The 11,189-nt window shown below is 36.7% G+C and overlaps 1 non-coding gene across 1 annotated transcript; it reads right to left on the bottom strand.

The window, feature by feature from the left end:
* Nucleotides 1-3,685: 3,685 nt before the first annotated feature.
* TRNAG-GCC lies at nucleotides 3,686-3,756 on the bottom strand. Its single transcript has one exon. It is a non-coding gene; the product is annotated as a tRNA-Gly (tRNA).
* Nucleotides 3,757-11,189: the final 7,433 nt, after the last annotated feature.

Consider the following 11,189-nt stretch of genomic DNA (forward strand, 5'->3'; position numbering starts at 1 on the left):
AAAAAAAAAAAAAAGAGAATAGAATGGATATGCCTTGGGCTGCATGTTAGAGAGTTCCCATCCCTTAGATTTGAGCTGCACAGTGTCATACACTACAGAGGACTCCGATACCTTGAATACCCCACGGTGAACACGGATTGGGTGGAGGGAAACACAGTCCCTCTATTTATGATCTTGAAGCTTCCATCGCTTTAATGATATAGAAGTGGGCGTGAAACTCCGTTTAAATCTAGCCAATTGTCTGAGAATTGCTTTCCATAGTAAATGCACATTTGGCTGCTGGGTTAAAACTAAATGCAAGGGTATCACGCATCTCACGCGCAGCTATACATAAAAGTGCTTTTAGGAGCAACGAATACTTTGGGCCGTAGGGTGGAGTGGACGGATACCAGCTACAGAGCTTTAAAAGAGCTTCAAGGCAGAAAGGGAGAAGAAAGAGAAAGGACAACACAGGAGGAGAGAAAGACGAGTGCTGATAAATAGCGCTTACAAGGTACAAACAATTCAAATTTATGTTCCTGGTTGTGTTGTCAAGGCTATGAAGTCAGGACCTTGGTTTCATGTGCGTGGATTGTATTAAAAGGGGTATGCAATAGAGATGATTTGTACGTGTTATTTATTTATTTTTATTAATAATATTAAATAATAGTAATTATCAGTGTCGGGTGGTTACTAATGTGTAGGGAGTGAATTGTACGTTGTCTCTTGTCAAAAAAAAAAAGAGTTGCATGTTTGTCTAGTAATCAATGAATAGTGAATCTAGTAATGGGTCGAATAGTCTTATTGTAATCTATTTATACGAATAAGGAATAGAAGATAACGAAAACTTGGATAACAAATTGGGTTCCTATAATTTCTATATACAAGAAAAGATGATTGGCACCTTCAAATTGATTAGAACCCCATGACGACTTCCTTCGTAAAGCCAAGAGACCAGCTTTTAATTTGTAAATTACCTTATTCATTTTAATATCTGTACTAACTGGGTTGTCACTATTTTGTTATTTCAAAAGATTATTTTTATAAAGAATGTAATGCATAGATAGAAAAGAAAGGATGGAGTTTTCCTATCTCATCCACCATTGCCCATCGCAATCCCATACAATAGGGGAGAGAGGTGGGGAGAGAGAGTGGTCTCATCTCGACCGTCTCATCGTTCAATAATCGGTGAAAGAAAAACATTGTCCAATAAAAAAAATAAAATAAAATAAAAAATTGTAAGTCTTGGTAGTATAAATGCGGCTGATGAATCATAATAGTGTTTATGCTCATTTGCTGCTCAGTAAAGGCAAGGACATTATATTTTTTTTTTATTAGAAGAAAAGGAAATATAAGATCTAAACAACATACGCAGGTGTGTATAGAATAGTAATATCTTTAATCAGAGTGTTCCTGATCATTCCTCCATGGGCAATATGCTTAATAAAAGGATTAGATTTTGCTTTGCTGCTCAGTAAAGGCCGGGGACATAATATTGTCCTATGTGAAAATAATGAATCAAATTTAATGGTTGAAAGTTGCTTGACTTTTCTTCATATTTCTGTTATTAATTGTCGTCTTCTTCTTCTTTTTCTTTTCTTTTAAGAAGAAAATTATTAAATGGGATTCTCCTAATTTTTGCTTTGTAGGAGCGATGGTATTCATATGCACATTTTTCAGTGCAAAAATGGTCCCAACATAACTAGCTTGTCTATTATATACCCAAGAAATTCACAGGTAATTTCATGTGAATTTACCAAATGGATTGAGATTGATCAATCTTGTGGCTTATACCACAATCAAAAGAAATCGTTATGGAGTATCTTTATTTTCTACGAATTTACCAAACAGATATATGTGCAGGCAGCCCATTGAGACTCAAAACTGAATTCCTTACTGTACCTTCTTTTTAGTCTCTTATCATGTACTTCTTTAATTCTACAGTTATACCTCCTGATGACTTACACCATTTTTTCACTATTTTTATTATTACATGCTATTTCCTATGGTCCCTCTGAAAGAGGGTTATCTTTACTAAGGTAAAGCCAAATCCATACTTGGTATTAAATCTTGTATTTGAGTGGCTTTCCATACTTGGTCAAAATCCTGTTTTTAAATCCATACTTGGTCTTAAATCCTGTAACCCAAGACCCATTACCTAATATTCAAATCATGGAAAAAATTGATATGTTACTTTCAAGTCATGCGCCAACATTGTTGATATGTTCGGCAGTCATTGACCCTAGGAAAAATATTATTGAATGTGTTGTTTACATTATAAACAAAAGTAAATGTGTTTCATTATATGCCAATTATATGATGATATGACAAATTTTGGAGGGCAACGTTCGGGGCATTCTCTACGGGCTGAAGCAGGCACTAGATGGAGGATAGAGAAGAAGAGATCTGGAATAATTCTAAGGAGATAGAAGAATTATTGTTTGAGGGGAGCAAAAAATCCTAGATTTGAAGTGGAATACCACTTTTGTTAGATGTCCATACTGTTTTGCTTAAATTTTTTTTGTTCAGGCCTTAGAACGATATAGTCCTCATTATACATAATTTAGCCACATGAGCTATGAACAATATGTCTTACATCCATAGCTACAACCATGACATTGATGTTCTATCTTATATTCATTAAATAAAGTGTTTTTATTTTCACATATATATAAAACTCTCTAGAGAAGGAGAGAGGGAGTGGTTCAGACCCCCTCTATAGATATTTTTCTCTTACTCTTACAGTTTAGTACATAGATTGATAAACAGTTTACCAAAAAAAAAAAAAAAAAAACCGACAAACAGATAGAGGATTGAACAACTAAGGAGGCTTAACTCACCCGAAGATTGTCGCTATAAATCTCTCTCTCTCTCTCTCTCTCTCTCTAAGTCTCGCCGGTTGCTGTTGCAATTACTCGAGAAAGAGATGGAGAAGAGGAGGGGAAGTGGGGGAGGGTCCTGAGCTTGATCCTTAGAGGAAGACTCGCCGACCATTGCTGAGTTTTTCACAGGAACAGAGACAGAGAAGATGAAAGAGGCAACTGCTAGGTGCCAATTTCCTCTTATGTATCCATAGGTGCTAATTGGATTTGAATCAGATTTCAGATCAATCTATTGATTGCCTGCCTCCATTATGTTGTTGCTAGCAAATACCACTCTTTTTTTTTTGTTTTGGACCTTCCAAATCATTCTTGCAGGAGATTCGGGCTGAATTTTTCTTGATCTTTTGATAAAAAAGTTGGAGAGATTTTTGTTCTTGAATATTGAATCGGGAAGGCGATGGGTTTTTATATTTTTTTTTCCTTCAACCTAAAGAAAGAGTCAATAATACATATGCAATACGGTGAAATACGTTATTATACCTATATTAATACAATATATTTTAAAAAAGCATGAATGTTTCCGAATATATGGGATTATACCTCGAAATACAAAACATTCGGATACACATATAAGTGTGTTTCTTTTTTTTTTTTTTTTGTAGGAATTATTTACTAACTATAATAAAAACTGGTCAAAACTATGAATATGGTCGAATACAAGTCAAAACTTTGTACAAGTTAGAATCAACTCAATGTTGCACAATTTCTTTGCTCAATGAGGTGTAAAATGGACCATTGAAGATTGTTTGATGAAATGACTGACAAAAATAAGTTTATAAACTAAGTTCATGTGGCTGGAAGGGTAGAGAAAAATAAAAAAATCATGCATCAGCTGGGAATCGAACCCGGGTCTGTACCATGGCAGGGTACTATTCTACCACTAAACCACTGGTGCTCTTGTATGATAAGGCAAAAAATATTTAAAAAAACAAAAAATAGGTACCAGTTTAATGCCGCCACCATCCATGCCATGCCACAATCCATGGACATTGTGAGATAAGTTGGGGTGGCTACCCTTAGGGCAGGGGATTTGGGCACATATGCACAACTCAAGGCCTCACATGTTAAGATATTATCTGTTTTGATAGATACATGGGTCATTCCACCACCTGCAATGAAATGACCGTCCTACCCCAATGAAAGACAAAAGTCCCACAGTTTTTTGGTGAATCCTCTCATTATAAAGAATCGTTAATACTTTGTTTTTTTTTTTTCTTTTTTCTTTTTTTTTAAGATTAATTCTTTGTCATATAAATGTTGGGGGAGAGAGTTGGATATCTCATCAATTTTTGATAAGTCAATAACATATACCAATTAGAGCGCTGGATACACGAAAATAATGGAGTCTTCTCTAAAATGGGAATAGAAACGATGACATATGCTAAGCACCTAGCGACATGCCCAAACTTTTCACAAATGTCGGTAATGAATTTTTCTTTGGGTAGATAATAGTGTTTATGATCATTTATTGCTCAGTGAAGGGTGGGAACCTACCATTGTCTAACATGAAAAAAATGAACTGAAATTGTACGGTTGCCAGTTGCCTGGGTTTTGCAAGTGTTGGTGTCAATGAAAGTTATTAATAGGTCCCATAAAACAAAAAAAAAAAAAAAACAAAGATTGTGATTAATTCTTCCAGTTTGTATTTTGTGGGGGCGATGGCATTCATAGCCTTTTGTTTTTCAGGTGCAAAATTGTTCGCATCTCACCTGGCTTGTCTATTAGTTTACCCAAAAATATGAAAAAAAATAAAAGTGAAAAGTTCTCTATTACATAAGAGAAACAAGGCTAGCTTCATCTCTAAAAATCAATGTCGACCTAAAACCTTTAAAAACTGATGTTCCTTATTAAAATAATCAATATTAGACCTAACACTGCAAAGTTATAATAACATGAAACCCACGTAAGAAATCATAAGCTCCTCTCTCTCTCTCTCTCTCTCTCTCTCTCTCTCTCTCTCTCTCTCTATGATCTTGAAGCTCACATCGCTTTAACGATAGAGACTTGGCTACGCAACAACCATTACGAATATCTAATGTCTTGCACGACTGATTGGGCGAAGGAAACTCGAAGCTTGGGGTTTTAGGGGGAGAGAGGACCCCGGTCGTTCAAGAGACGATGGTGATGCAGAGATCGATAACAAAGAGCGGCGGTAGGGAGGGCTAGGAGAAAGTAGGCAAGGAAGCCAAAAAGCCAAAGATCCCGGTAAGCCGAAGCGATCAGGTAGGATGAGCAGCCCAAGAATGGCTCCGGCATAGAACAGAGGGACGAGTGAGCTTCCCGCAAAATGATAATCTAATCAGATGATTGAAGAGTTAAAAAAAACCACAACAAAGGAATAGTCAGAATCACTATTTCACTTCAGCCTTGCCATCCACAGTGTAGCTATTGCAGCCGCTGAAGCAGCTATTGGGCCAGTCTTTCGTCCACCGTTTAAATGTATCTAATTGTTTGGCAATTGTCCTTTCATAGATAAGTAGTACTTTATGCTCACGCAACTTTTCCTGGAATTTCGCTAGAGTCCAAATGCTTAATTGTCTACCATTGAGTTCGAAGCTTGTCCCCAATGTGTGGACTATATTCATTCTATTGATGCTGTGAAGGGTTAATAGGCAGCAGCGTAACAAATATGATTCTATAATACAACATCCAAAGTTGATCCAAGCTGGGCAGGATGGGAGGCTTGTTATTTTTAACAATGGTTCTTGCATATGTGTTTCCATGAATTATGAATTTGAATTGCAGGGAGCTTACAAGAATTCAAGATCAGAAGAATCATTATCGAAGGATTGTAGGGTGTGGTGATTAGATATCATCACCATCACAATTTGGATGGACTGTGAGGAGTTAGTTTAACTATTCCATCAAGATTAGGGTTGTTGTGTTGGCCTTGGGAATTATTCTCTTTTTGTTGGATTTAAAATATTTGGTGAAGAAATTTCTCTCTTAATCTTGAAAAACAATATTAGAGTATGGTGTTTTTGTATATTCTAGTATTCTTGATGCTTTTCTCAAATTAATTACCATTTCTGACTATAATGCAATATATCCTTCGGGATGGCCATTAGAGCCATGGTTTCCATCTTCTTCAGTGGATCTAATTCAGGTGTGGGGGCAGTTGATTTGTATTGATAGCCGGATTACATAACTTGGTAACTCCAACCCTCCTGTCCTATTTAGACCCAACCCACGGTGACTTGGGCTTCTAATGTGTGGTTTCAAAATTGCATCCCTAAGCAGTCCTTGTCAGCTTAGGGATGTATGGAGGATGCCCTCCCTATAATGACCAGCTTTGGAGGAGAAATATCCAAATGTCTCAATTTTGCCACTTTTATTGGATAGTCCTGGAGAGTAGAGATTCTTGATTCTTTCTTCTTTGAGTGTACATTCACCAACCATGTGTGGGGGAAAAATTCTTAAGCTTTTCTTGCCACAATTATCATGCCAACCAATGTCATCAACGAATGAATTTGATCTTCTGATATGTGGAGCTTTCTTACTAACAATATCTACTTGCTTGGGATTGCCATCTATGTAAATTCTTAATGCTTTAGAGAATTCCATTTGACATTTCATAATTTGGATTTTTCATCAACAAACACAAGTTAATAATCACAAAAAACAATCATAATAAGATATCGCAATAACTCAGTGGATAACATGGTTTTAAAGTTGGAATCAAATTAGTCAATATCGGCTGGATTGGATTAGTATTGACCTTGACTGATCCCAATTCCACTAGTAAGGCTTGTGTGCAAAATGGTAATAAAATGAATTTTATTACAAAGTAAAGGTAAATCTATTTAATATGGTTTGACTCAGGGCAGTCCGAATCGATATCAGACTTGACCAATCCCACCCAAAATTGATGCCAGGTTTTAAAATCTTGGTGGATAGGAAAGACATTCAAGATGATTCTATCGGATGCATAGCCAAGATAGCATTTTGTAGCCCTATAGCCTAGATTTGGAAAGATAACAATTTTTGCATCTTTCACAGTAAGATTCATCCCTATCCATCTATCATTAGGGACATCTAGGTAAATTTACTGGACCAATTACAAGCTGATGCTCCCCAAGGGAAGAAAATCCTTAATTAAGGATCTATTTCTTATAGAGAGGTGAGGTGTGAAACCTAATTGGACTACTAGGTGAGGAGAACCATGATCTCTTGTAATAATCTCACATCATTCAAATGGTATGAGGGTCATCTTTGGTTGTGAAGACCCACACCTATTAAGTAATGTAAAATTATTACAGAAGGTTATGATTCAGGAGAGGATCCGGACTCTTTTCTAGACTTGGCCTTGGAGATGCCAAGGTGGGGGTTGTAGTAGGGTTCTAGGGGACCCGGTCGGTAATTTGGAGGTCGGGGTCCATGAGATTCAGATTGGGCTGGTTCGTCGTGTTTCGTATGTACCTTAACTCTTTCACAGTCAAGTTGATACTCTAAAAAAAATAATAATAAAAAAAAAATTAAGTTGACAGTAGCTATTAAAAATATATATATATATTTTGGTAGATTCGGGTCAAATGAAGAATTAATGAGTTTAGATGGTAACCTTTAAAAATCTTAATCTTGTATGGGTATGGATCATCAGTGGAAGGGTATTGATTAATGTATTTAGTTGGATGAAACGTAATATGAGAAGTGATCTCCCTAGTGGGATTTGGATTTTCCAGTTATATAACCCGTTGAAAAGTGAAAAATATTACTATCCCAATAGTTACTAACCCTAATTGCTATAAAGAAAAGATTAGAAAAGATCAACGTTGAAGGTCTGACTGCTACATGTTTGTCTCCTTCAAAAAAACATGGAGCTAAGCATGAATATACTGTGGAATCTCTTGTATTGTGTTTCATATTCAATGATTAACATGTTGATTGTATAGTCTAATTCTAACAATTGATATTAGAGCATGGCATAATTGAATAGTTGAATTGTTAATGTTTTTGAGATTTTAAATGATATATTGACATCCTTAGTGGATCTCTCTCTGTCCTTTTGGCACTATGTCCACTAAGAATATTAGGGGTATTAAAATTGGATTACTATTAATTTTCTTTCTTGGTTACTCCTTCATGTAAACAGATCCATAGAGTTAGATCCACACCAATCAATTAAACCACATTTCCCACTTAAAACACCAACCACATCAAATGATCATAAATTCAAAACCATGCTCTTTGCTGATAGCTATGTTGAAGGTGGGGTTAGTAAGTTGTCCTAGTAGTTTCAGGCTTCTGTCTTGATTGTTGTTTTTATTTCATTTTTTGCTTTTCATATAATTAATATTTTAACATCAACCAACAATATGATATGATATGGTTTAACTCAAAGCCAGAGATTGTTGTCTCACTCTTGAGCCTGCACATCGATCATCATCAATAAATGAGAATTTAAGACCATAACTTTGCATTTTCTGGTGTTTCTGGAACTACCCAATAGTGTTGGGTTGGCGGATGTATAAGAAGAGTATGTATAGATTATCTCAAATATTGCTACTGGTGCTCTTCAGCTGTTGTTCCTTGTTCTTTGTTATTCTTCATGGACAAATGCTTTCTTCCCGACTGCCCTAAAGAGGTTCGTTACCATGCACTTAATAGAAGACCCTTTGGCAGCATTGCATGGCCATGGCCACCGCTCCCTCCCTACGCTAGTACATCACTCCATGCTTATCATAGCTTTCCTTTCTCATCTCTGTCTGCTGAAGCCATGAAAGAAGATAGAGCCACAGCCAAGCTGAGAAGCGCGGCAGGGAGAGGATCAATGCCCACCTTGCTCATCTTAGGAAGCTAATTCCTCGCTCTGACAAGGTACGTAGCATAAAAGCTAAAAGAGTGACAGAAAATAAAAAATGTGCAAGTATACTATAGCAATATACGTTAACAACGCAAACAAAGATTTTTATTTATGTGAAAGAAAAAAAAATTGGCAATTTTACTATATGCATATCTAGGAAGTGGTTTAGATTTTCCACTAGTCAAATTCAAAGACATACGATCCCATGTATTAGCATATTACTTAGTATTTTATTTATTTTAGATTTTTCTATTGAATTTTAGATTTTTTTGGGGCCATTTAGCCAACTTCATTTCGACTAAAACTTGAAATGTGAGCATGGACCCTTGGATCTACAAAGGGTCTACCTATCCGCAAAAGGGTTATTTTTTGTTTTTGTCATAAGAAGAATATATATATATATATATATATATCGCTAAAAGGTCATTTGCATAAGAATGAGAAAAAAAAAAAAAAAAAAAAACAAGCTAGACCATGCCAAAAGATAAATACATAGAAAATCAACTAGCTCCCACTCTCACCTTCGGCATTTCCATTAGCAGAAGCAGGGCTAGAGAACAGAGGACCAAACCACTTCCAGATGGATAGGGCAACTTATGTCACCCTAAACTGAGGCATGCCTTGGTTATCAACACACAGTTCCTATAACACTGATGAGGGCCACTGAGATAAAGGACCTGATACTTTAGATTTTGCCGCTAATAATGGACAAGATAATCTGCCACAGGGTTTGCTTCCCTATAGTAATGTGATATTTTACAATCTATGATGGTGAAAAAACTTTGAAGAGCAGTCCATTGTTGCATAACACACCAAGAAATCATCCCCTCCAAGACCAGAACCACTACCATTGCAGAATCACACTTGATCCAAAGTTTGAAAAGAGATAAGTCTTTAGCCATTTCCATTCCTAGTACTAGAGCATGAAATTCAGCCTCAAAATTGGTTGCCACACCTAGATAGAACCTGAAGTGAGCAATCACTTCCGCACTACCATCTCTGAAACACACCACCAGCCCCAGCCTTCTCTAGATTTCCTAAGAAACACCCGTCAATATTAAACTTGAGCCAACCATCTTGGGGTGCACACCGAAAAACCTCCTGCATCACTTGCAGACCGCAACAAGGAACATGGAAGTTCAATCTCCTTGTACAAAGAAAATCCTCCACCATACGAACTCTCCCTTTAAAATTAGGAACGAAAAGCTTTAATTCTTCCTTCACCATGGAAAAGATCTGACTAAAGCTCCTAGCAACACTAGTAAATGTTAGATCAAACACCAAGAAATATGAAAATAAATAGACAAAAGATCCGCACGACACAGAGATTTAACGAGGTTCACACACCAATGTGGTATGCTACGTCCTCGGGCAAAGAATAAGATGTTTCATTATGCAAAAGAGATATTACACCCAAGCAGCGGCGAGAAAACTTGCATTGAAATCCTAGCTCGATAAACCCCCAAAATACAATGACTTTCTCCACAAGATAACAATACATTATATACTCCAAGTCATGCGTCAACCCATCTTGTAGCAGTTGATCCGGTCGAATGCCCCCGCAAGCCCATACGAGATCAGTGCTGGGCTTCGGGTCTACTTCCATCACAGATCTCAGAAAGCTTCCCATTCGAGTCGCCACCAAAATATATCGGAATAGGTCAATCTTTAAAACGGGTCAAGAATTCGAGACAAATTTAACAGTAAATCTTCTTGAATTCCTTTCTAACCATATAAAATATGAGATCAGCACAAAACCCGACAGCCAAGCATCCTTGAGGCCAATAACCCTTGATTTCTTACACCATTTACTGAATTCCAATAGATTTTGAAAATTCCTTAGACATGGGATACCAAAACAATCCAAGAAGGAAGTCCATCTGAATTTGGCAGTCACACTCAACAAAAATATTAAAAGTCGACTCTTCCTCCTGATGGTACAACTCACATCTAGATGGTATAGAAACTCCTTTCTCTTTAATTTTATTATCACATGACAGCTTATCATGGAGCATCTTCCACTCAAATATGGGCTGCCGGAATAGAATGTTATGACCATTACCCATTGACTGTCGCTCATGATCAGATACAAAATTCAATTTCTTATATGCCAGACTAAACTGAGGAAGACTTGTATCCCTCCTTTAGACAGCCATCTGTGTTGACGAATTTTGCTCGCAGAAAGCAACTCATCGCTGTATCTTCATGTTTCACTTGTCAAACCAGCTTGCTAAGACAAGCTTTGTTCACCTCCCTCAACAAACGAGTGCCTAACCCCCTTCCGATTTAGGCGTACACACATCCACCCACTTTATAGTGATTTTCTTCACAGAATCAATCTCTTCCGTCCATAGTTAACAAATTCGGATTCGGGAATTATTCGGACGGAGAATTATTCGGAATTATTCGGACGGAGAATTATTCGGAATAATTCGGACGATTAATTTAAGGATTCGGTCAAAAAAGCGGTCAAAAAATCTTATTGGGGTTTTTTTTTTAAAAAAATTGATTTTTTTTATTTTTTT

The sequence above is a fragment of the Macadamia integrifolia genome, chromosome 1 (assembly GCF_013358625.1).
Source record: "Macadamia integrifolia cultivar HAES 741 chromosome 1, SCU_Mint_v3, whole genome shotgun sequence".
Lineage (NCBI taxonomy): Eukaryota > Viridiplantae > Streptophyta > Magnoliopsida > Proteales > Proteaceae > Macadamia > Macadamia integrifolia.